The 21661-nt window shown below is 48.7% G+C and overlaps 39 non-coding genes across 39 annotated transcripts; 25 read left to right on the forward strand and 14 right to left on the reverse strand.

Moving 5' to 3' along the window:
* Nucleotides 1-263: 263 nt before the first annotated feature.
* trnas-gcu (transfer RNA serine (anticodon GCU)) lies at nucleotides 264-345 on the forward strand. Its single transcript has one exon. It is a non-coding gene; the product is annotated as a tRNA-Ser (tRNA).
* A 385-nt stretch (nucleotides 346-730) lies between these two features.
* trnag-ucc (transfer RNA glycine (anticodon UCC)) lies at nucleotides 731-802 on the reverse strand. The gene has a single exon. It is a non-coding gene; the product is annotated as a tRNA-Gly (tRNA).
* Nucleotides 803-986: 184 nt separating this feature from the next.
* trnaq-uug (transfer RNA glutamine (anticodon UUG)) lies at nucleotides 987-1058 on the forward strand. The gene has a single exon. It is a non-coding gene; the product is annotated as a tRNA-Gln (tRNA).
* A 716-nt stretch (nucleotides 1059-1774) lies between these two features.
* trnas-gcu (transfer RNA serine (anticodon GCU)) lies at nucleotides 1775-1856 on the forward strand. The gene has a single exon. It is a non-coding gene; the product is annotated as a tRNA-Ser (tRNA).
* Nucleotides 1857-2241: 385 nt separating this feature from the next.
* Nucleotides 2242-2313, reverse strand: trnag-ucc (transfer RNA glycine (anticodon UCC)). Its single transcript has one exon. It is a non-coding gene; the product is annotated as a tRNA-Gly (tRNA).
* Nucleotides 2314-2497: 184 nt separating this feature from the next.
* trnaq-uug (transfer RNA glutamine (anticodon UUG)) lies at nucleotides 2498-2569 on the forward strand. The gene has a single exon. It is a non-coding gene; the product is annotated as a tRNA-Gln (tRNA).
* Nucleotides 2570-3285: 716 nt separating this feature from the next.
* On the forward strand, nucleotides 3286-3367 carry trnas-gcu (transfer RNA serine (anticodon GCU)). The gene has a single exon. It is a non-coding gene; the product is annotated as a tRNA-Ser (tRNA).
* A 385-nt stretch (nucleotides 3368-3752) lies between these two features.
* Nucleotides 3753-3824, reverse strand: trnag-ucc (transfer RNA glycine (anticodon UCC)). The gene has a single exon. It is a non-coding gene; the product is annotated as a tRNA-Gly (tRNA).
* A 184-nt stretch (nucleotides 3825-4008) lies between these two features.
* trnaq-uug (transfer RNA glutamine (anticodon UUG)) lies at nucleotides 4009-4080 on the forward strand. The gene has a single exon. It is a non-coding gene; the product is annotated as a tRNA-Gln (tRNA).
* Nucleotides 4081-4796: 716 nt separating this feature from the next.
* On the forward strand, nucleotides 4797-4878 carry trnas-gcu (transfer RNA serine (anticodon GCU)). Its single transcript has one exon. It is a non-coding gene; the product is annotated as a tRNA-Ser (tRNA).
* Nucleotides 4879-5263: 385 nt separating this feature from the next.
* Nucleotides 5264-5335, reverse strand: trnag-ucc (transfer RNA glycine (anticodon UCC)). The gene has a single exon. It is a non-coding gene; the product is annotated as a tRNA-Gly (tRNA).
* A 184-nt stretch (nucleotides 5336-5519) lies between these two features.
* On the forward strand, nucleotides 5520-5591 carry trnaq-uug (transfer RNA glutamine (anticodon UUG)). Its single transcript has one exon. It is a non-coding gene; the product is annotated as a tRNA-Gln (tRNA).
* A 716-nt stretch (nucleotides 5592-6307) lies between these two features.
* Nucleotides 6308-6389, forward strand: trnas-gcu (transfer RNA serine (anticodon GCU)). Its single transcript has one exon. It is a non-coding gene; the product is annotated as a tRNA-Ser (tRNA).
* Nucleotides 6390-6774: 385 nt separating this feature from the next.
* trnag-ucc (transfer RNA glycine (anticodon UCC)) lies at nucleotides 6775-6846 on the reverse strand. Its single transcript has one exon. It is a non-coding gene; the product is annotated as a tRNA-Gly (tRNA).
* Nucleotides 6847-7030: 184 nt separating this feature from the next.
* trnaq-uug (transfer RNA glutamine (anticodon UUG)) lies at nucleotides 7031-7102 on the forward strand. Its single transcript has one exon. It is a non-coding gene; the product is annotated as a tRNA-Gln (tRNA).
* A 716-nt stretch (nucleotides 7103-7818) lies between these two features.
* Nucleotides 7819-7900, forward strand: trnas-gcu (transfer RNA serine (anticodon GCU)). Its single transcript has one exon. It is a non-coding gene; the product is annotated as a tRNA-Ser (tRNA).
* Nucleotides 7901-8285: 385 nt separating this feature from the next.
* Nucleotides 8286-8357, reverse strand: trnag-ucc (transfer RNA glycine (anticodon UCC)). Its single transcript has one exon. It is a non-coding gene; the product is annotated as a tRNA-Gly (tRNA).
* Nucleotides 8358-9329: 972 nt separating this feature from the next.
* On the forward strand, nucleotides 9330-9411 carry trnas-gcu (transfer RNA serine (anticodon GCU)). Its single transcript has one exon. It is a non-coding gene; the product is annotated as a tRNA-Ser (tRNA).
* A 385-nt stretch (nucleotides 9412-9796) lies between these two features.
* trnag-ucc (transfer RNA glycine (anticodon UCC)) lies at nucleotides 9797-9868 on the reverse strand. The gene has a single exon. It is a non-coding gene; the product is annotated as a tRNA-Gly (tRNA).
* A 972-nt stretch (nucleotides 9869-10840) lies between these two features.
* trnas-gcu (transfer RNA serine (anticodon GCU)) lies at nucleotides 10841-10922 on the forward strand. The gene has a single exon. It is a non-coding gene; the product is annotated as a tRNA-Ser (tRNA).
* A 385-nt stretch (nucleotides 10923-11307) lies between these two features.
* trnag-ucc (transfer RNA glycine (anticodon UCC)) lies at nucleotides 11308-11379 on the reverse strand. Its single transcript has one exon. It is a non-coding gene; the product is annotated as a tRNA-Gly (tRNA).
* A 184-nt stretch (nucleotides 11380-11563) lies between these two features.
* Nucleotides 11564-11635, forward strand: trnaq-uug (transfer RNA glutamine (anticodon UUG)). Its single transcript has one exon. It is a non-coding gene; the product is annotated as a tRNA-Gln (tRNA).
* Nucleotides 11636-12351: 716 nt separating this feature from the next.
* Nucleotides 12352-12433, forward strand: trnas-gcu (transfer RNA serine (anticodon GCU)). Its single transcript has one exon. It is a non-coding gene; the product is annotated as a tRNA-Ser (tRNA).
* A 385-nt stretch (nucleotides 12434-12818) lies between these two features.
* On the reverse strand, nucleotides 12819-12890 carry trnag-ucc (transfer RNA glycine (anticodon UCC)). The gene has a single exon. It is a non-coding gene; the product is annotated as a tRNA-Gly (tRNA).
* A 184-nt stretch (nucleotides 12891-13074) lies between these two features.
* trnaq-uug (transfer RNA glutamine (anticodon UUG)) lies at nucleotides 13075-13146 on the forward strand. The gene has a single exon. It is a non-coding gene; the product is annotated as a tRNA-Gln (tRNA).
* A 716-nt stretch (nucleotides 13147-13862) lies between these two features.
* trnas-gcu (transfer RNA serine (anticodon GCU)) lies at nucleotides 13863-13944 on the forward strand. The gene has a single exon. It is a non-coding gene; the product is annotated as a tRNA-Ser (tRNA).
* Nucleotides 13945-14329: 385 nt separating this feature from the next.
* On the reverse strand, nucleotides 14330-14401 carry trnag-ucc (transfer RNA glycine (anticodon UCC)). Its single transcript has one exon. It is a non-coding gene; the product is annotated as a tRNA-Gly (tRNA).
* Nucleotides 14402-15373: 972 nt separating this feature from the next.
* trnas-gcu (transfer RNA serine (anticodon GCU)) lies at nucleotides 15374-15455 on the forward strand. Its single transcript has one exon. It is a non-coding gene; the product is annotated as a tRNA-Ser (tRNA).
* Nucleotides 15456-15840: 385 nt separating this feature from the next.
* On the reverse strand, nucleotides 15841-15912 carry trnag-ucc (transfer RNA glycine (anticodon UCC)). Its single transcript has one exon. It is a non-coding gene; the product is annotated as a tRNA-Gly (tRNA).
* A 972-nt stretch (nucleotides 15913-16884) lies between these two features.
* On the forward strand, nucleotides 16885-16966 carry trnas-gcu (transfer RNA serine (anticodon GCU)). The gene has a single exon. It is a non-coding gene; the product is annotated as a tRNA-Ser (tRNA).
* Nucleotides 16967-17351: 385 nt separating this feature from the next.
* On the reverse strand, nucleotides 17352-17423 carry trnag-ucc (transfer RNA glycine (anticodon UCC)). The gene has a single exon. It is a non-coding gene; the product is annotated as a tRNA-Gly (tRNA).
* A 184-nt stretch (nucleotides 17424-17607) lies between these two features.
* trnaq-uug (transfer RNA glutamine (anticodon UUG)) lies at nucleotides 17608-17679 on the forward strand. Its single transcript has one exon. It is a non-coding gene; the product is annotated as a tRNA-Gln (tRNA).
* A 716-nt stretch (nucleotides 17680-18395) lies between these two features.
* On the forward strand, nucleotides 18396-18477 carry trnas-gcu (transfer RNA serine (anticodon GCU)). Its single transcript has one exon. It is a non-coding gene; the product is annotated as a tRNA-Ser (tRNA).
* Nucleotides 18478-18863: 386 nt separating this feature from the next.
* trnag-ucc (transfer RNA glycine (anticodon UCC)) lies at nucleotides 18864-18935 on the reverse strand. The gene has a single exon. It is a non-coding gene; the product is annotated as a tRNA-Gly (tRNA).
* A 184-nt stretch (nucleotides 18936-19119) lies between these two features.
* Nucleotides 19120-19191, forward strand: trnaq-uug (transfer RNA glutamine (anticodon UUG)). The gene has a single exon. It is a non-coding gene; the product is annotated as a tRNA-Gln (tRNA).
* Nucleotides 19192-19907: 716 nt separating this feature from the next.
* Nucleotides 19908-19989, forward strand: trnas-gcu (transfer RNA serine (anticodon GCU)). The gene has a single exon. It is a non-coding gene; the product is annotated as a tRNA-Ser (tRNA).
* Nucleotides 19990-20375: 386 nt separating this feature from the next.
* On the reverse strand, nucleotides 20376-20447 carry trnag-ucc (transfer RNA glycine (anticodon UCC)). The gene has a single exon. It is a non-coding gene; the product is annotated as a tRNA-Gly (tRNA).
* Nucleotides 20448-20631: 184 nt separating this feature from the next.
* trnaq-uug (transfer RNA glutamine (anticodon UUG)) lies at nucleotides 20632-20703 on the forward strand. Its single transcript has one exon. It is a non-coding gene; the product is annotated as a tRNA-Gln (tRNA).
* Nucleotides 20704-21419: 716 nt separating this feature from the next.
* On the forward strand, nucleotides 21420-21501 carry trnas-gcu (transfer RNA serine (anticodon GCU)). The gene has a single exon. It is a non-coding gene; the product is annotated as a tRNA-Ser (tRNA).
* The last annotated feature ends 160 nt before the right edge of the window (nucleotides 21502-21661 follow it).

Raw genomic sequence — 21661 nt, forward strand, 5'->3', positions numbered from 1 at the left:
GGGAAACACGCAGCTGTGTCAGTCGGAATCAGTCCTGTTTGATGTTTTCCACTGTGAATCAATGTTTGCATGAAAGGCATGTTTGAGCATTTCAAATGGTTAGTGAAGTAACTGGAGGCAACGTTGTTCCAACATCACTACCGCTCAGTCCCGGTAACACCCACCACCTGGATGTGGGGTCCCAGAATTGGCGGGAGACAACCGACGTCAAGGCGACAATAGGTACTGCCGCTGGACACGGCAGCGGGTGTGAGACGGTGGAGGACGAGGTGGCCGAGTGGTTAAGGCGATGGACTGCTAATCCATTGTGCTCTGCACGCGTGGGTTCGAATCCCATCCTCGTCGTGATCTGTTGTTTCTAAAACAGAGGTAGCGTGTGCACACACTTCCTGATAATAGGTTCTAGGATTCGCTCAATGAAACTCCTCTGCAAATGCTTGTTGAAATGAAGACTTCACGGGCCCCGTTTTGCTGCTACAGCATCTGATCTGCTCCGCAGTTGGGGCCTTGGACAAGCAGGTAATGCTGCAGCTTCATTTCCTTCTCTTTTTTTTTTCCAGCAACGACCAGTGCTTGGGTCTAAAGGAAGCCATGCAAAGAAGTGGCTTTATGTTTCGGCGTACTCCTGTGTTCTTTTTTTCCGCACAAACACCAGTCCTTGGGTGTCAAGCAAGTCTGGTGAAGCAATGGCTTTATGTGTCTGAGCCTTTGAAAAAGGACACGACGACAGTGCATTGGCCGGGAATCGAACCCGGGTCAACTGCTTGGAAGGCAGCTATGCTCACCACTATACCACCAATGCGGAGACAGCGTTAGCTGATGGCTGATTGCAGAAAGTCCTGCCGCTCTATCAAGCGACGCAGAGCCTTTCACACCGTCTGGTCGGTGAAGTCGCAAATCTGACGGAAATGAACTTGCTTGTCATAGTACGCTTAGAAGTTTGATTCCTTGACCCAATTTCTCAATCAACCCAGCACAGTGGCCCTGGTTCCATGGTGTAACGGTCAGCACTCTGGACTTTGAATCCAGTGATCCGAGTTCAAATCTCGGTGGAACCTTCTCATCTTCAACCGCTGCCAAAAGGTTTTTACTGTCAGTAAAAAGTGCCGAAAGCCATTTTGAATAGATCACATCAAATTTTCAACATAAAGTCCTCCGCCACAGTCAGCGTCATCCATCAACATCCAAGACGGTCTATCTGCAAGTGAAGAGATTTCCATGGTCTTGCCTGGCAGGAAACAGAAATCTGGACTATGGAATGACAGACAGGGATACTGCAGCAGGTTGACTGCTTTGCCTATAAAATGCTGCAAGGTTGAACCCCGTGCGGGGGGCAGCCTGTTCTGGTGGAAATCAGTTTATTCAGTGATCGAGCCAAAAACGGCCTCTTCCAGTGAGCTCAAATTCAAATTTCTCAGCTTCGCAATGAAAACGTAGATGGCAAAAAAGAGATGTACGTTTATCTCCACCTGTCACAATGTCACTTAAAAGGAGGTTCAACTGTTCAGCAGGGGAAACACGCAGCTGTGTCAGTCGGAATCAGTCCTGTTTGATGTTTTCCACTGTGAATCAATGTTTGCATGAAAGGCATGTTTGAGCATTTCAAATGGTTAGTGAAGTAACTGGAGGCAACGTTGTTCCAACATCACTACCGCTCAGTCCCGGTAACACCCACCACCTGGATGTGGGGTCCCAGAATTGGCGGGAGACAACCGACGTCAAGGCGACAATAGGTACTGCCGCTGGACACGGCAGCGGGTGTGAGACGGTGGAGGACGAGGTGGCCGAGTGGTTAAGGCGATGGACTGCTAATCCATTGTGCTCTGCACGCGTGGGTTCGAATCCCATCCTCGTCGTGATCTGTTGTTTCTAAAACAGAGGTAGCGTGTGCACACACTTCCTGATAATAGGTTCTAGGATTCGCTCAATGAAACTCCTCTGCAAATGCTTGTTGAAATGAAGACTTCACGGGCCCCGTTTTGCTGCTACAGCATCTGATCTGCTCCGCAGTTGGGGCCTTGGACAAGCAGGTAATGCTGCAGCTTCATTTCCTTCTCTTTTTTTTTTCCAGCAACGACCAGTGCTTGGGTCTAAAGGAAGCCATGCAAAGAAGTGGCTTTATGTTTCGGCGTACTCCTGTGTTCTTTTTTTCCGCACAAACACCAGTCCTTGGGTGTCAAGCAAGTCTGGTGAAGCAATGGCTTTATGTGTCTGAGCCTTTGAAAAAGGACACGACGACAGTGCATTGGCCGGGAATCGAACCCGGGTCAACTGCTTGGAAGGCAGCTATGCTCACCACTATACCACCAATGCGGAGACAGCGTTAGCTGATGGCTGATTGCAGAAAGTCCTGCCGCTCTATCAAGCGACGCAGAGCCTTTCACACCGTCTGGTCGGTGAAGTCGCAAATCTGACGGAAATGAACTTGCTTGTCATAGTACGCTTAGAAGTTTGATTCCTTGACCCAATTTCTCAATCAACCCAGCACAGTGGCCCTGGTTCCATGGTGTAACGGTCAGCACTCTGGACTTTGAATCCAGTGATCCGAGTTCAAATCTCGGTGGAACCTTCTCATCTTCAACCGCTGCCAAAAGGTTTTTACTGTCAGTAAAAAGTGCCGAAAGCCATTTTGAATAGATCACATCAAATTTTCAACATAAAGTCCTCCGCCACAGTCAGCGTCATCCATCAACATCCAAGACGGTCTATCTGCAAGTGAAGAGATTTCCATGGTCTTGCCTGGCAGGAAACAGAAATCTGGACTATGGAATGACAGACAGGGATACTGCAGCAGGTTGACTGCTTTGCCTATAAAATGCTGCAAGGTTGAACCCCGTGCGGGGGGCAGCCTGTTCTGGTGGAAATCAGTTTATTCAGTGATCGAGCCAAAAACGGCCTCTTCCAGTGAGCTCAAATTCAAATTTCTCAGCTTCGCAATGAAAACGTAGATGGCAAAAAAGAGATGTACGTTTATCTCCACCTGTCACAATGTCACTTAAAAGGAGGTTCAACTGTTCAGCAGGGGAAACACGCAGCTGTGTCAGTCGGAATCAGTCCTGTTTGATGTTTTCCACTGTGAATCAATGTTTGCATGAAAGGCATGTTTGAGCATTTCAAATGGTTAGTGAAGTAACTGGAGGCAACGTTGTTCCAACATCACTACCGCTCAGTCCCGGTAACACCCACCACCTGGATGTGGGGTCCCAGAATTGGCGGGAGACAACCGACGTCAAGGCGACAATAGGTACTGCCGCTGGACACGGCAGCGGGTGTGAGACGGTGGAGGACGAGGTGGCCGAGTGGTTAAGGCGATGGACTGCTAATCCATTGTGCTCTGCACGCGTGGGTTCGAATCCCATCCTCGTCGTGATCTGTTGTTTCTAAAACAGAGGTAGCGTGTGCACACACTTCCTGATAATAGGTTCTAGGATTCGCTCAATGAAACTCCTCTGCAAATGCTTGTTGAAATGAAGACTTCACGGGCCCCGTTTTGCTGCTACAGCATCTGATCTGCTCCGCAGTTGGGGCCTTGGACAAGCAGGTAATGCTGCAGCTTCATTTCCTTCTCTTTTTTTTTTCCAGCAACGACCAGTGCTTGGGTCTAAAGGAAGCCATGCAAAGAAGTGGCTTTATGTTTCGGCGTACTCCTGTGTTCTTTTTTTCCGCACAAACACCAGTCCTTGGGTGTCAAGCAAGTCTGGTGAAGCAATGGCTTTATGTGTCTGAGCCTTTGAAAAAGGACACGACGACAGTGCATTGGCCGGGAATCGAACCCGGGTCAACTGCTTGGAAGGCAGCTATGCTCACCACTATACCACCAATGCGGAGACAGCGTTAGCTGATGGCTGATTGCAGAAAGTCCTGCCGCTCTATCAAGCGACGCAGAGCCTTTCACACCGTCTGGTCGGTGAAGTCGCAAATCTGACGGAAATGAACTTGCTTGTCATAGTACGCTTAGAAGTTTGATTCCTTGACCCAATTTCTCAATCAACCCAGCACAGTGGCCCTGGTTCCATGGTGTAACGGTCAGCACTCTGGACTTTGAATCCAGTGATCCGAGTTCAAATCTCGGTGGAACCTTCTCATCTTCAACCGCTGCCAAAAGGTTTTTACTGTCAGTAAAAAGTGCCGAAAGCCATTTTGAATAGATCACATCAAATTTTCAACATAAAGTCCTCCGCCACAGTCAGCGTCATCCATCAACATCCAAGACGGTCTATCTGCAAGTGAAGAGATTTCCATGGTCTTGCCTGGCAGGAAACAGAAATCTGGACTATGGAATGACAGACAGGGATACTGCAGCAGGTTGACTGCTTTGCCTATAAAATGCTGCAAGGTTGAACCCCGTGCGGGGGGCAGCCTGTTCTGGTGGAAATCAGTTTATTCAGTGATCGAGCCAAAAACGGCCTCTTCCAGTGAGCTCAAATTCAAATTTCTCAGCTTCGCAATGAAAACGTAGATGGCAAAAAAGAGATGTACGTTTATCTCCACCTGTCACAATGTCACTTAAAAGGAGGTTCAACTGTTCAGCAGGGGAAACACGCAGCTGTGTCAGTCGGAATCAGTCCTGTTTGATGTTTTCCACTGTGAATCAATGTTTGCATGAAAGGCATGTTTGAGCATTTCAAATGGTTAGTGAAGTAACTGGAGGCAACGTTGTTCCAACATCACTACCGCTCAGTCCCGGTAACACCCACCACCTGGATGTGGGGTCCCAGAATTGGCGGGAGACAACCGACGTCAAGGCGACAATAGGTACTGCCGCTGGACACGGCAGCGGGTGTGAGACGGTGGAGGACGAGGTGGCCGAGTGGTTAAGGCGATGGACTGCTAATCCATTGTGCTCTGCACGCGTGGGTTCGAATCCCATCCTCGTCGTGATCTGTTGTTTCTAAAACAGAGGTAGCGTGTGCACACACTTCCTGATAATAGGTTCTAGGATTCGCTCAATGAAACTCCTCTGCAAATGCTTGTTGAAATGAAGACTTCACGGGCCCCGTTTTGCTGCTACAGCATCTGATCTGCTCCGCAGTTGGGGCCTTGGACAAGCAGGTAATGCTGCAGCTTCATTTCCTTCTCTTTTTTTTTTCCAGCAACGACCAGTGCTTGGGTCTAAAGGAAGCCATGCAAAGAAGTGGCTTTATGTTTCGGCGTACTCCTGTGTTCTTTTTTTCCGCACAAACACCAGTCCTTGGGTGTCAAGCAAGTCTGGTGAAGCAATGGCTTTATGTGTCTGAGCCTTTGAAAAAGGACACGACGACAGTGCATTGGCCGGGAATCGAACCCGGGTCAACTGCTTGGAAGGCAGCTATGCTCACCACTATACCACCAATGCGGAGACAGCGTTAGCTGATGGCTGATTGCAGAAAGTCCTGCCGCTCTATCAAGCGACGCAGAGCCTTTCACACCGTCTGGTCGGTGAAGTCGCAAATCTGACGGAAATGAACTTGCTTGTCATAGTACGCTTAGAAGTTTGATTCCTTGACCCAATTTCTCAATCAACCCAGCACAGTGGCCCTGGTTCCATGGTGTAACGGTCAGCACTCTGGACTTTGAATCCAGTGATCCGAGTTCAAATCTCGGTGGAACCTTCTCATCTTCAACCGCTGCCAAAAGGTTTTTACTGTCAGTAAAAAGTGCCGAAAGCCATTTTGAATAGATCACATCAAATTTTCAACATAAAGTCCTCCGCCACAGTCAGCGTCATCCATCAACATCCAAGACGGTCTATCTGCAAGTGAAGAGATTTCCATGGTCTTGCCTGGCAGGAAACAGAAATCTGGACTATGGAATGACAGACAGGGATACTGCAGCAGGTTGACTGCTTTGCCTATAAAATGCTGCAAGGTTGAACCCCGTGCGGGGGGCAGCCTGTTCTGGTGGAAATCAGTTTATTCAGTGATCGAGCCAAAAACGGCCTCTTCCAGTGAGCTCAAATTCAAATTTCTCAGCTTCGCAATGAAAACGTAGATGGCAAAAAAGAGATGTACGTTTATCTCCACCTGTCACAATGTCACTTAAAAGGAGGTTCAACTGTTCAGCAGGGGAAACACGCAGCTGTGTCAGTCGGAATCAGTCCTGTTTGATGTTTTCCACTGTGAATCAATGTTTGCATGAAAGGCATGTTTGAGCATTTCAAATGGTTAGTGAAGTAACTGGAGGCAACGTTGTTCCAACATCACTACCGCTCAGTCCCGGTAACACCCACCACCTGGATGTGGGGTCCCAGAATTGGCGGGAGACAACCGACGTCAAGGCGACAATAGGTACTGCCGCTGGACACGGCAGCGGGTGTGAGACGGTGGAGGACGAGGTGGCCGAGTGGTTAAGGCGATGGACTGCTAATCCATTGTGCTCTGCACGCGTGGGTTCGAATCCCATCCTCGTCGTGATCTGTTGTTTCTAAAACAGAGGTAGCGTGTGCACACACTTCCTGATAATAGGTTCTAGGATTCGCTCAATGAAACTCCTCTGCAAATGCTTGTTGAAATGAAGACTTCACGGGCCCCGTTTTGCTGCTACAGCATCTGATCTGCTCCGCAGTTGGGGCCTTGGACAAGCAGGTAATGCTGCAGCTTCATTTCCTTCTCTTTTTTTTTTCCAGCAACGACCAGTGCTTGGGTCTAAAGGAAGCCATGCAAAGAAGTGGCTTTATGTTTCGGCGTACTCCTGTGTTCTTTTTTTCCGCACAAACACCAGTCCTTGGGTGTCAAGCAAGTCTGGTGAAGCAATGGCTTTATGTGTCTGAGCCTTTGAAAAAGGACACGACGACAGTGCATTGGCCGGGAATCGAACCCGGGTCAACTGCTTGGAAGGCAGCTATGCTCACCACTATACCACCAATACGGAGACAGCGTTAGCTGATGGCTGATTGCAGAAAGTCCTGCCGCTCTATCAAGCGACGCAGAGCCTTTCACACCGTCTGGTCGGTGAAGTCGCAAATCTGACGGAAATGAACTTGCTTGTCATAGTACGCTTAGAAGTTTGATTCCTTGACCCAATTTCTCAATCAACCCAGCACAGTGGCCCTGGTTCCATGGTGTAACGGTCAGCACTCGGGACTTTGAATCCAGTGATCCGAGTTCAAATCTCGGTGGAACCTTCTCATCTTCAACCGCTGCCAAAAGGTTTTTACTGTCAGTAAAAAGTGCCGAAAGCCATTTTGAATAGATCACATCAAATTTTCAACATAAAGTCCTCCGCCACAGTCAGCGTCATCCATCAACATCCAAGACGGTCTATCTGCAAGTGAAGAGATTTCCATGGTCTTGCCTGGCAGGAAACAGAAATCTGGACTATGGAATGACAGACAGGGATACTGCAGCAGGTTGACTGCTTTGCCTATAAAATGCTGCAAGGTTGAACCCCGTGCGGGGGGCAGCCTGTTCTGGTGGAAATCAGTTTATTCAGTGATCGAGCCAAAAACGGCCTCTTCCAGTGAGCTCAAATTCAAATTTCTCAGCTTCGCAATGAAAACGTAGATGGCAAAAAAGAGATGTACGTTTATCTCCACCTGTCACAATGTCACTTAAAAGGAGGTTCAACTGTTCAGCAGGGGAAACACGCAGCTGTGTCAGTCGGAATCAGTCCTGTTTGATGTTTTCCACTGTGAATCAATGTTTGCATGAAAGGCATGTTTGAGCATTTCAAATGGTTAGTGAAGTAACTGGAGGCAACGTTGTTCCAACATCACTACCGCTCAGTCCCGGTAACACCCACCACCTGGATGTGGGGTCCCAGAATTGGCGGGAGACAACCGACGTCAAGGCGACAATAGGTACTGCCGCTGGACACGGCAGCGGGTGTGAGACGGTGGAGGACGAGGTGGCCGAGTGGTTAAGGCGATGGACTGCTAATCCATTGTGCTCTGCACGCGTGGGTTCGAATCCCATCCTCGTCGTGATCTGTTGTTTCTAAAACAGAGGTAGCGTGTGCACACACTTCCTGATAATAGGTTCTAGGATTCGCTCAATGAAACTCCTCTGCAAATGCTTGTTGAAATGAAGACTTCACGGGCCCCGTTTTGCTGCTACAGCATCTGATCTGCTCCGCAGTTGGGGCCTTGGACAAGCAGGTAATGCTGCAGCTTCATTTCCTTCTCTTTTTTTTTTCCAGCAACGACCAGTGCTTGGGTCTAAAGGAAGCCATGCAAAGAAGTGGCTTTATGTTTCGGCGTACTCCTGTGTTCTTTTTTTCCGCACAAACACCAGTCCTTGGGTGTCAAGCAAGTCTGGTGAAGCAATGGCTTTATGTGTCTGAGCCTTTGAAAAAGGACACGACGACAGTGCATTGGCCGGGAATCGAACCCGGGTCAACTGCTTGGAAGGCAGCTATGCTCACCACTATACCACCAATGCGGAGACAGCGTTAGCTGATGGCTGATTGCAGAAAGTCCTGCCGCTCTATCAAGCGACGCAGAGCCTTTCACACCGTCTGGTCGGTGAAGTCGCAAATCTGACGGAAATGAACTTGCTTGTCATAGTACGCTTAGAAGTTTGATTCCTTGACCCAATTTCTCAATCAACCCAGCACAGTGGCCCTGCTTCCATGGTGTAACGGTCAGCACTCGGGACTTTGAATCCAGTGATCCGAGTTCAAATCTCGGTGGAACCTTCTCATCTTCAACCGCTGCCAAAAGGTTTTTACTGTCAGTAAAAAGTGCCGAAAGCCATTTTGAATAGATCACATCAAATTTTCAACATAAAGTCCTCCGCCACAGTCAGCGTCATCCATCAACATCCAAGACGGTCTATCTGCAAGTGAAGAGATTTCCATGGTCTTGCCTGGCAGGAAACAGAAATCTGGACTATGGAATGACAGACAGGGATACTGCAGCAGGTTGACTGCTTTGCCTATAAAATGCTGCAAGGTTGAACCCCGTGCGGGGGGCAGCCTGTTCTGGTGGAAATCAGTTTATTCAGTGATCGAGCCAAAAACGGCCTCTTCCAGTGAGCTCAAATTCAAATTTCTCAGCTTCGCAATGAAAACGTAGATGGCAAAAAAGAGATGTACGTTTATCTCCACCTGTCACAATGTCACTTAAAAGGAGGTTCAACTGTTCAGCAGGGGAAACACGCAGCTGTGTCAGTCGGAATCAGTCCTGTTTGATGTTTTCCACTGTGAATCAATGTTTGCATGAAAGGCATGTTTGAGCATTTCAAATGGTTAGTGAAGTAACTGGAGGCAACGTTGTTCCAACATCACTACCGCTCAGTCCCGGTAACACCCACCACCTGGATGTGGGGTCCCAGAATTGGCGGGAGACAACCGACGTCAAGGCGACAATAGGTACTGCCGCTGGACACGGCAGCGGGTGTGAGACGGTGGAGGACGAGGTGGCCGAGTGGTTAAGGCGATGGACTGCTAATCCATTGTGCTCTGCACGCGTGGGTTCGAATCCCATCCTCGTCGTGATCTGTTGTTTCTAAAACAGAGGTAGCGTGTGCACACACTTCCTGATAATAGGTTCTAGGATTCGCTCAATGAAACTCCTCTGCAAATGCTTGTTGAAATGAAGACTTCACGGGCCCCGTTTTGCTGCTACAGCATCTGATCTGCTCCGCAGTTGGGGCCTTGGACAAGCAGGTAATGCTGCAGCTTCATTTCCTTCTCTTTTTTTTTTCCAGCAACGACCAGTGCTTGGGTCTAAAGGAAGCCATGCAAAGAAGTGGCTTTATGTTTCGGCGTACTCCTGTGTTCTTTTTTTCCGCACAAACACCAGTCCTTGGGTGTCAAGCAAGTCTGGTGAAGCAATGGCTTTATGTGTCTGAGCCTTTGAAAAAGGACACGACGACAGTGCATTGGCCGGGAATCGAACCCGGGTCAACTGCTTGGAAGGCAGCTATGCTCACCACTATACCACCAATGCGGAGACAGCGTTAGCTGATGGCTGATTGCAGAAAGTCCTGCCGCTCTATCAAGCGACGCAGAGCCTTTCACACCGTCTGGTCGGTGAAGTCGCAAATCTGACGGAAATGAACTTGCTTGTCATAGTACGCTTAGAAGTTTGATTCCTTGACCCAATTTCTCAATCAACCCAGCACAGTGGCCCTGCTTCCATGGTGTAACGGTCAGCACTCGGGACTTTGAATCCAGTGATCCGAGTTCAAATCTCGGTGGAACCTTCTCATCTTCAACCGCTGCCAAAAGGTTTTTACTGTCAGTAAAAAGTGCCGAAAGCCATTTTGAATAGATCACATCAAATTTTCAACATAAAGTCCTCCGCCACAGTCAGCGTCATCCATCAACATCCAAGACGGTCTATCTGCAAGTGAAGAGATTTCCATGGTCTTGCCTGGCAGGAAACAGAAATCTGGACTATGGAATGACAGACAGGGATACTGCAGCAGGTTGACTGCTTTGCCTATAAAATGCTGCAAGGTTGAACCCCGTGCGGGGGGCAGCCTGTTCTGGTGGAAATCAGTTTATTCAGTGATCGAGCCAAAAACGGCCTCTTCCAGTGAGCTCAAATTCAAATTTCTCAGCTTCGCAATGAAAACGTAGATGGCAAAAAAGAGATGTACGTTTATCTCCACCTGTCACAATGTCACTTAAAAGGAGGTTCAACTGTTCAGCAGGGGAAACACGCAGCTGTGTCAGTCGGAATCAGTCCTGTTTGATGTTTTCCACTGTGAATCAATGTTTGCATGAAAGGCATGTTTGAGCATTTCAAATGGTTAGTGAAGTAACTGGAGGCAACGTTGTTCCAACATCACTACCGCTCAGTCCCGGTAACACCCACCACCTGGATGTGGGGTCCCAGAATTGGCGGGAGACAACCGACGTCAAGGCGACAATAGGTACTGCCGCTGGACACGGCAGCGGGTGTGAGACGGTGGAGGACGAGGTGGCCGAGTGGTTAAGGCGATGGACTGCTAATCCATTGTGCTCTGCACGCGTGGGTTCGAATCCCATCCTCGTCGTGATCTGTTGTTTCTAAAACAGAGGTAGCGTGTGCACACACTTCCTGATAATAGGTTCTAGGATTCGCTCAATGAAACTCCTCTGCAAATGCTTGTTGAAATGAAGACTTCACGGGCCCCGTTTTGCTGCTACAGCATCTGATCTGCTCCGCAGTTGGGGCCTTGGACAAGCAGGTAATGCTGCAGCTTCATTTCCTTCTCTTTTTTTTTTCCAGCAACGACCAGTGCTTGGGTCTAAAGGAAGCCATGCAAAGAAGTGGCTTTATGTTTCGGCGTACTCCTGTGTTCTTTTTTTCCGCACAAACACCAGTCCTTGGGTGTCAAGCAAGTCTGGTGAAGCAATGGCTTTATGTGTCTGAGCCTTTGAAAAAGGACACGACGACAGTGCATTGGCCGGGAATCGAACCCGGGTCAACTGCTTGGAAGGCAGCTATGCTCACCACTATACCACCAATGCGGAGACAGCGTTAGCTGATGGCTGATTGCAGAAAGTCCTGCCGCTCTATCAAGCGACGCAGAGCCTTTCACACCGTCTGGTCGGTGAAGTCGCAAATCTGACGGAAATGAACTTGCTTGTCATAGTACGCTTAGAAGTTTGATTCCTTGACCCAATTTCTCAATCAACCCAGCACAGTGGCCCTGGTTCCATGGTGTAACGGTCAGCACTCTGGACTTTGAATCCAGTGATCCGAGTTCAAATCTCGGTGGAACCTTCTCATCTTCAACCGCTGCCAAAAGGTTTTTACTGTCAGTAAAAAGTGCCGAAAGCCATTTTGAATAGATCACATCAAATTTTCAACATAAAGTCCTCCGCCACAGTCAGCGTCATCCATCAACATCCAAGACGGTCTATCTGCAAGTGAAGAGATTTCCATGGTCTTGCCTGGCAGGAAACAGAAATCTGGACTATGGAATGACAGACAGGGATACTGCAGCAGGTTGACTGCTTTGCCTATAAAATGCTGCAAGGTTGAACCCCGTGCGGGGGGCAGCCTGTTCTGGTGGAAATCAGTTTATTCAGTGATCGAGCCAAAAACGGCCTCTTCCAGTGAGCTCAAATTCAAATTTCTCAGCTTCGCAATGAAAACGTAGATGGCAAAAAAGAGATGTACGTTTATCTCCACCTGTCACAATGTCACTTAAAAGGAGGTTCAACTGTTCAGCAGGGGAAACACGCAGCTGTGTCAGTCGGAATCAGTCCTGTTTGATGTTTTCCACTGTGAATCAATGTTTGCATGAAAGGCATGTTTGAGCATTTCAAATGGTTAGTGAAGTAACTGGAGGCAACGTTGTTCCAACATCACTACCGCTCAGTCCCGGTAACACCCACCACCTGGATGTGGGGTCCCAGAATTGGCGGGAGACAACCGACGTCAAGGCGACAATAGGTACTGCCGCTGGACACGGCAGCGGGTGTGAGACGGTGGAGGACGAGGTGGCCGAGTGGTTAAGGCGATGGACTGCTAATCCATTGTGCTCTGCACGCGTGGGTTCGAATCCCATCCTCGTCGTGATCTGTTGTTTCTAAAACAGAGGTAGCGTGTGCACACACTTCCTGATAATAGGTTCTAGGATTCGCTCAATGAAACTCCTCTGCAAATGCTTGTTGAAATGAAGACTTCACGGGCCCCGTTTTGCTGCTACAGCATCTGATCTGCTCCGCAGTTGGGGCCTTGGACAAGCAGGTAATGCTGCAGCTTCATTTCCTTCTCTTTTTTTTTTCCAGCAACGACCAGTGCTTGGGTCTAAAGGAAGCCATGCAAAGAAGTGGCTTTATGTTTCGGCGTACTCCTGTGTTCTTTTTTTCCGCACAAACACCAGTCCTTGGGTGTCAAGCAAGTCTGGTGAAGCAATGGCTTTATGTGTCTGAGCCTTTGAAAAAGGACACGACGACAGTGCATTGGCCGGGAATCGAACCCGGGTCAACTGCTTGGAAGGCAGCTATGCTCACCACTATACCACCAATGCGGAGACAGCGTTAGCTGATGGCTGATTGCAGAAAGTCCTGCCGCTCTATCAAGCGACGCAGAGCCTTTCACACCGTCTGGTCGGTGAAGTCGCAAATCTGACGGAAATGAACTTGCTTGTCATAGTACGCTTAGAAGTTTGATTCCTTGACCCAATTTCTCAATCAACCCAGCACAGTGGCCCTGGTTCCATGGTGTAACGGTCAGCACTCTGGACTTTGAATCCAGTGATCCGAGTTCAAATCTCGGTGGAACCTTCTCATCTTCAACCGCTGCCAAAAGGTTTTTACTGTCAGTAAAAAGTGCCGAAAGCCATTTTGAATAGATCACATCAAATTTTCAACATAAAGTCCTCCGCCACAGTCAGCGTCATCCATCAACATCCAAGACGGTCTATCTGCAAGTGAAGAGATTTCCATGGTCTTGCCTGGCAGGAAACAGAAATCTGGACTATGGAATGACAGACAGGGATACTGCAGCAGGTTGACTGCTTTGCCTATAAAATGCTGCAAGGTTGAACCCCGTGCGGGGGGCAGCCTGTTCTGGTGGAAATCAGTTTATTCAGTGATCGAGCCAAAAACGGCCTCTTCCAGTGAGCTCAAATTCAAATTTCTCAGCTTCGCAATGAAAACGTAGATGGCAAAAAAGAGATGTACGTTTATCTCCACCTGTCACAATGTCACTTAAAAGGAGGTTCAACTGTTCAGCAGGGGAAACACGCAGCTGTGTCAGTCGGAATCAGTCCTGTTTGATGTTTTCCACTGTGAATCAATGTTTGCATGAAAGGCATGTTTGAGCATTTCAAATGGTTAGTGAAGTAACTGGAGGCAACGTTGTTCCAACATCACTACCGCTCAGTCCCGGTAACACCCACCACCTGGATGTGGGGTCCCAGAATTGGCGGGAGACAACCGACGTCAAGGCGACAATAGGTACTGCCGCTGGACACGGCAGCGGGTGTGAGACGGTGGAGGACGAGGTGGCCGAGTGGTTAAGGCGATGGACTGCTAATCCATTGTGCTCTGCACGCGTGGGTTCGAATCCCATCCTCGTCGTGATCTGTTGTTTCTAAAACAGAGGTAGCGTGTGCACACACTTCCTGATAATAGGTTCTAGGATTCGCTCAATGAAACACCTCTGCAAATGCTTGTTGAAATGAAGACTTCACGGGCCCTGTTCTGCTGCTACAGCATCTGACCTGCTCCGCAGTTGGGGCCTTGGACAAGCAGGTAATGCTGCAGCTTCATTTCCTTCTCTTTTTTTTTTCCAGCAACGACCAGTGCTTGGGTCTAAAGGAAGCCATGCAAAGAAGTGGCTTTATGTTTCGGCGTACTCCTGTGTTCTTTTTTTCCGCACAAACACCAGTCCTTGGGTGTCAAGCAAGTCTGGTGAAGCAATGGCTTTATGTGTCTGAGCCTTTGAAAAAGGACACGACGACAGTGCATTGGCCGGGAATCGAACCCGGGTCAACTGCTTGGAAGGCAGCTATGCTCACCACTATACCACCAATGCGGAGACAGCGTTAGCTGATGGCTGATTGCAGAAAGTCCTGCCGCTCTATCAAGCGACGCAGAGCCTTTCACACCGTCTGGTCGGTGAAGTCGCAAATCTGACGGAAATGAACTTGCTTGTCATAGTACGCTTAGAAGTTTGATTCCTTGACCCAATTTCTCAATCAACCCAGCACAGTGGCCCTGCTTCCATGGTGTAACGGTCAGCACTCGGGACTTTGAATCCAGTGATCCGAGTTCAAATCTCGGTGGAACCTTCTCATCTTCAACCGCTGCCAAAAGGTTTTTACTGTCAGTAAAAAGTGCCGAAAGCCATTTTGAATAGATCACATCAAATTTTCAACATAAAGTCCTCCGCCACAGTCAGCGTCATCCATCAACATCCAAGACGGTCTATCTGCAAGTGAAGAGATTTCCATGGTCTTGCCTGGCAGGAAACAGAAATCTGGACTATGGAATGACAGACAGGGATACTGCAGCAGGTTGACTGCTTTGCCTATAAAATGCTGCAAGGTTGAACCCCGTGCGGGGGGCAGCCTGTTCTGGTGGAAATCAGTTTATTCAGTGATCGAGCCAAAAACGGCCTCTTCCAGTGAGCTCAAATTCAAATTTCTCAGCTTCGCAATGAAAACGTAGATGGCAAAAAAGAGATGTACGTTTATCTCCACCTGTCACAATGTCACTTAAAAGGAGGTTCAACTGTTCAGCAGGGGAAACACGCAGCTGTGTCAGTCGGAATCAGTCCTGTTTGATGTTTTCCACTGTGAATCAATGTTTGCATGAAAGGCATGTTTGAGCATTTCAAATGGTTAGTGAAGTAACTGGAGGCAACGTTGTTCCAACATCACTACCGCTCAGTCCCGGTAACACCCACCACCTGGATGTGGGGTCCCAGAATTGGCGGGAGACAACCGACGTCAAGGCGACAATAGGTACTGCCGCTGGACACGGCAGCGGGTGTGAGACGGCGGAGGACGAGGTGGCCGAGTGGTTAAGGCGATGGACTGCTAATCCATTGTGCTCTGCACGCGTGGGTTCGAATCCCATCCTCGTCGTGATCTGTTGTTTCTAAAACAGAGGTAGCGTGTGCACACACTTCCTGATAATAGGTTCTAGGATTCGCTCAATGAAACTCCTCTGCAAATGCTTGTTGAAATGAAGACTTCACGGGCCCCGTTTTGCTGCTACAGCATCTGATCTGCTCCGCAGTTGGGGCCTTGGACAAGCAGGTAATGCTGCAGCTTCATTTCCTTCTCTTTTTTTTTTCCAGCAACGACCAGTGCTTGGGTCTAAAGGAAGCCATGCAAAGAAGTGGCTTTATGTTTCGGCGTACTCCTGTGTTCTTTTTTTCCGCACAAACACCAGTCCTTGGGTGTCAAGCAAGTCTGGTGAAGCAATGGCTTTATGTGTCTGAGCCTTTGAAAAAGGACACGACGACAGTGCATTGGCCGGGAATCGAACCCGGGTCAACTGCTTGGAAGGCAGCTATGCTCACCACTATACCACCAATGCGGAGACAGCGTTAGCTGATGGCTGATTGCAGAAAGTCCTGCCGCTCTATCAAGCGACGCAGAGCCTTTCACACCGTCTGGTCGGTGAAGTCGCAAATCTGACGGAAATGAACTTGCTTGTCATAGTACGCTTAGAAGTTTGATTCCTTGACCCAATTTCTCAATCAACCCAGCACAGTGGCCCTGCTTCCATGGTGTAACGGTCAGCACTCGGGACTTTGAATCCAGTGATCCGAGTTCAAATCTCGGTGGAACCTTCTCATCTTCAACCGCTGCCAAAAGGTTTTTACTGTCAGTAAAAAGTGCCGAAAGCCATTTTGAATAGATCACATCAAATTTTCAACATAAAGTCCTCCGCCACAGTCAGCGTCATCCATCAACATCCAAGACGGTCTATCTGCAAGTGAAGAGATTTCCATGGTCTTGCCTGGCAGGAAACAGAAATCTGGACTATGGAATGACAGACAGGGATACTGCAGCAGGTTGACTGCTTTGCCTATAAAATGCTGCAAGGTTGAACCCCGTGCGGGGGGCAGCCTGTTCTGGTGGAAATCAGTTTATTCAGTGATCGAGCCAAAAACGGCCTCTTCCAGTGAGCTCAAATTCAAATTTCTCAGCTTCGCAATGAAAACGTAGATGGCAAAAAAGAGATGTACGTTTATCTCCACCTGTCACAATGTCACTTAAAAGGAGGTTCAACTGTTCAGCAGGGGAAACACGCAGCTGTGTCAGTCGGAATCAGTCCTGTTTGATGTTTTCCACTGTGAATCAATGTTTGCATGAAAGGCATGTTTGAGCATTTCAAATGGTTAGTGAAGTAACTGGAGGCAACGTTGTTCCAACATCACTACCGCTCAGTCCCGGTAACACCCACCACCTGGATGTGGGGTCCCAGAATTGGCGGGAGACAACCGACGTCAAGGCGACAATAGGTACTGCCGCTGGACACGGCAGCGGGTGTGAGACGGTGGAGGACGAGGTGGCCGAGTGGTTAAGGCGATGGACTGCTAATCCATTGTGCTCTGCACGCGTGGGTTCGAATCCCATCCTCGTCGTGATCTGTTGTTTCTAAAACAGAGGTAGCGTGTGCACACACTTCCTGATAATAGGTTCTAGGATTCGCTCAATGAAACTCCTCTGCAAATGCTTGTTGAAATGAAGACTTCACGGGCCCCGTTTTGCTGCTACAGCATCTGATCTGCTCCGCAGTTGGGGCCTTGGACAAGCAGGTAATGCTGCAGCTTCATTTCCTTCTCTTTTTTTTTTCCAGCAACGACCAGTGCTTGGGTCTAAAGGAAGCCATGCAAAGAAGTGGCTTTATGTTTCGGCGTACTCCTGTGTTCTTTTTTTCCGCACAAACACCAGTCCTTGGGTGTCAAGCAAGTCTGGTGAAGCAATGGCTTTATGTGTCTGAGCCTTTGAAAAAGGACACGACGACAGTGCATTGGCCGGGAATCGAACCCAGGTCAACTGCTTGGAAGGCAGCTATGCTCACCACTATACCACCAATGCGGAGACAGCGTTAGCTGATGGCTGATTGCAGAAAGTCCTGCCGCTCTATCAAGCGACGCAGAGCCTTTCACACCGTCTGGTCGGTGAAGTCGCAAATCTGACGGAAATGAACTTGCTTGTCATAGTACGCTTAGAAGTTTGATTCCTTGACCCAATTTCTCAATCAACCCAGCACAGTGGCCCTGGTTCCATGGTGTAACGGTCAGCACTCTGGACTTTGAATCCAGTGATCCGAGTTCAAATCTCGGTGGAACCTTCTCATCTTCAACCGCTGCCAAAAGGTTTTTACTGTCAGTAAAAAGTGCCGAAAGCCATTTTGAATAGATCACATCAAATTTTCAACATAAAGTCCTCCGCCACAGTCAGCGTCATCCATCAACATCCAAGACGGTCTATCTGCAAGTGAAGAGATTTCCATGGTCTTGCCTGGCAGGAAACAGAAATCTGGACTATGGAATGACAGACAGGGATACTGCAGCAGGTTGACTGCTTTGCCTATAAAATGCTGCAAGGTTGAACCCCGTGCGGGGGGCAGCCTGTTCTGGTGGAAATCAGTTTATTCAGTGATCGAGCCAAAAACGGCCTCTTCCAGTGAGCTCAAATTCAAATTTCTCAGCTTCGCAATGAAAACGTAGATGGCAAAAAAGAGATGTACGTTTATCTCCACCTGTCACAATGTCACTTAAAAGGAGGTTCAACTGTTCAGCAGGGGAAACACGCAGCTGTGTCAGTCGGAATCAGTCCTGTTTGATGTTTTCCACTGTGAATCAATGTTTGCATGAAAGGCATGTTTGAGCATTTCAAATGGTTAGTGAAGTAACTGGAGGCAACGTTGTTCCAACATCACTACCGCTCAGTCCCGGTAACACCCACCACCTGGATGTGGGGTCCCAGAATTGGCGGGAGACAACCGACGTCAAGGCGACAATAGGTACTGCCGCTGGACACGGCAGCGGGTGTGAGACGGCGGAGGACGAGGTGGCCGAGTGGTTAAGGCGATGGACTGCTAATCCATTGTGCTCTGCACGCGTGGGTTCGAATCCCATCCTCGTCGTGATCTGTTGTTTCTAAAACAGAGGTAGCGTGTGCACACACTTCCTGATAATAGGTTCTAAGATTCGCTCAATGAAACTCCTCTGCAAATGCTTGTTGAAATGAAGACTTCACGGGCCCCGTTTTGCTGCTACAGCATCTGATCTGCTCCGCAGTTGGGGCCTTGGACAAGCAGGTAATGCTGCAGCTTCATTTCCTTCTCTTTTTTTTTTTCCAGCAACGACCAGTGCTTGGGTCTAAAGGAAGCCATGCAAAGAAGTGGCTTTATGTTTCGGCGTACTCCTGTGTTCTTTTTTTCCGCACAAACACCAGTCCTTGGGTGTCAAGCAAGTCTGGTGAAGCAATGGCTTTATGTGTCTGAGCCTTTGAAAAAGGACACGACGACAGTGCATTGGCCGGGAATCGAACCCGGGTCAACTGCTTGGAAGGCAGCTATGCTCACCACTATACCACCAATGCTGAGACAGCGTTAGCTGATGGCTGATTGCAGAAAGTCCTGCCGCTCTATCAAGCGACGCAGAGCCTTTCACACCGTCTGGTCGGTGAAGTCGCAAATCTGACGGAAATGAACTTGCTTGTCATAGTACGCTTAGAAGTTTGATTCCTTGACCCAATTTCTCAATCAACCCAGCACAGTGGCCCTGGTTCCATGGTGTAACGGTCAGCACTCTGGACTTTGAATCCAGTGATCCGAGTTCAAATCTCGGTGGAACCTTCTCATCTTCAACCGCTGCCAAAAGGTTTTTACTGTCAGTAAAAAGTGCCGAAAGCCATTTTGAATAGATCACATCAAATTTTCAACATAAAGTCCTCCGCCACAGTCAGCGTCATCCATCAACATCCAAGACGGTCTATCTGCAAGTGAAGAGATTTCCATGGTCTTGCCTGGCAGGAAACAGAAATCTGGACTATGGAATGACAGACAGGGATACTGCAGCAGGTTGACTGCTTTGCCTATAAAATGCTGCAAGGTTGAACCCCGTGCGGGGGGCAGCCTGTTCTGGTGGAAATCAGTTTATTCAGTGATCGAGCCAAAAACGGCCTCTTCCAGTGAGCTCAAATTCAAATTTCTCAGCTTCGCAATGAAAACGTAGATGGCAAAAAAGAGATGTACGTTTATCTCCACCTGTCACAATGTCACTTAAAAGGAGGTTCAACTGTTCAGCAGGGGAAACACGCAGCTGTGTCAGTCGGAATCAGTCCTGTTTGATGTTTTCCACTGTGAATCAATGTTTGCATGAAAGGCATGTTTGAGCATTTCAAATGGTTAGTGAAGTAACTGGAGGCAACGTTGTTCCAACATCACTACCGCTCAGTCCCGGTAACACCCACCACCTGGATGTGGGGTCCCAGAATTGGCGGGAGACAACCGACGTCAAGGCGACAATAGGTACTGCCGCTGGACACGGCAGCGGGTGTGAGACGGCGGAGGACGAGGTGGCCGAGTGGTTAAGGCGATGGACTGCTAATCCATTGTGCTCTGCACGCGTGGGTTCGAATCCCATCCTCGTCGTGATCTGTTGTTTCTAAAACAGAGGTAGCGTGTGCACACACTTCCTGATAATAGGTTCTAGGATTCGCTCAATGAAACTCCTCTGCAAATGCTTGTTGAAATGAAGACTTCACGGGCCCCGTTTTGCTGCTACAGCATCTGATCTGCTCCGCAGTTGGGGCCTTGGACAAGCAGGTAATGCTGCAGCTTCATTTCCTTCTCTTTTTTTTTTTCCAGCAACGACCAGTGCTTGGGTCTAAAGGAAGCCATGCAAAGAAGTGGCTTTATGTTTCGGCGTACTCCTGTGTTCTTTTTTTCCGCACAAACACCAGTCCTTGGGTGTCAAGCAAGTCTGGTGAAGCAATGGCTTTATGTGTCTGAGCCTTTGAAAAAGGACACGACGACAGTGCATTGGCCGGGAATCGAACCCGGGTCAACTGCTTGGAAGGCAGCTATGCTCACCACTATACCACCAATGCGGAGACAGCGTTAGCTGATGGCTGATTGCAGAAAGTCCTGCCGCTCTATCAAGCGACGCAGAGCCTTTCACACCGTCTGGTCGGTGAAGTCGCAAATCTGACGGAAATGAACTTGCTTGTCATAGTACGCTTAGAAGTTTGATTCCTTGACCCAATTTCTCAATCAACCCAGCACAGTGGCCCTGGTTCCATGGTGTAACGGTCAGCACTCTGGACTTTGAATCCAGTGATCCGAGTTCAAATCTCGGTGGAACCTTCTCATCTTCAACCGCTACCAAAAGGTTTTTACTGTCAGTAAAAAGTGCCGAAAGCCATTTTGAATAGATCACATCAAATTTTCAACATAAAGTCCTCCGCCACAGTCAGCGTCATCCATCAACATCCAAGACGGTCTATCTGCAAGTGAAGAGATTTCCATGGTCTTGCCTGGCAGGAAACAGAAATCTGGACTATGGAATGACAGACAGGGATACTGCAGCAGGTTGACTGCTTTGCCTATAAAATGCTGCAAGGTTGAACCCCGTGCGGGGGGCAGCCTGTTCTGGTGGAAATCAGTTTATTCAGTGATCGAGCCAAAAACGGCCTCTTCCAGTGAGCTCAAATTCAAATTTCTCAGCTTCGCAATGAAAACGTAGATGGCAAAAAAGAGATGTACGTTTATCTCCACCTGTCACAATGTCACTTAAAAGGAGGTTCAACTGTTCAGCAGGGGAAACACGCAGCTGTGTCAGTCGGAATCAGTCCTGTTTGATGTTTTCCACTGTGAATCAATGTTTGCATGAAAGGCATGTTTGAGCATTTCAAATGGTTAGTGAAGTAACTGGAGGCAACGTTGTTCCAACATCACTACCGCTCAGTCCTGGTAACACCCACCACCTGGATGTGGGGTCCCAGAATTGGCGGGAGACAACCGACGTCAAGGCGACAATAGGTACTGCCGCTGGACACGGCAGCGGGTGTGAGACGGTGGAGGACGAGGTGGCCGAGTGGTTAAGGCGATGGACTGCTAATCCATTGTGCTCTGCACGCGTGGGTTCGAATCCCATCCTCGTCGTGATCTGTTTCTAAAACAGAGGTAGCGTGTGCACACACTTCCTGATAATAGGTTCTAGGATTCGCTCAATGAAACTCCTCTGCAAATGCTTGTTGAAATGAAGACTTCACGGGCCCCGTTCTGCTGCTACAGCATCTGACCTGCTCCGCAGTTGGGGCCT

Source organism: Centroberyx gerrardi, chromosome 4 (genome assembly GCF_048128805.1).
Source record: "Centroberyx gerrardi isolate f3 chromosome 4, fCenGer3.hap1.cur.20231027, whole genome shotgun sequence".
Lineage (NCBI taxonomy): Eukaryota > Metazoa > Chordata > Actinopteri > Beryciformes > Berycidae > Centroberyx > Centroberyx gerrardi.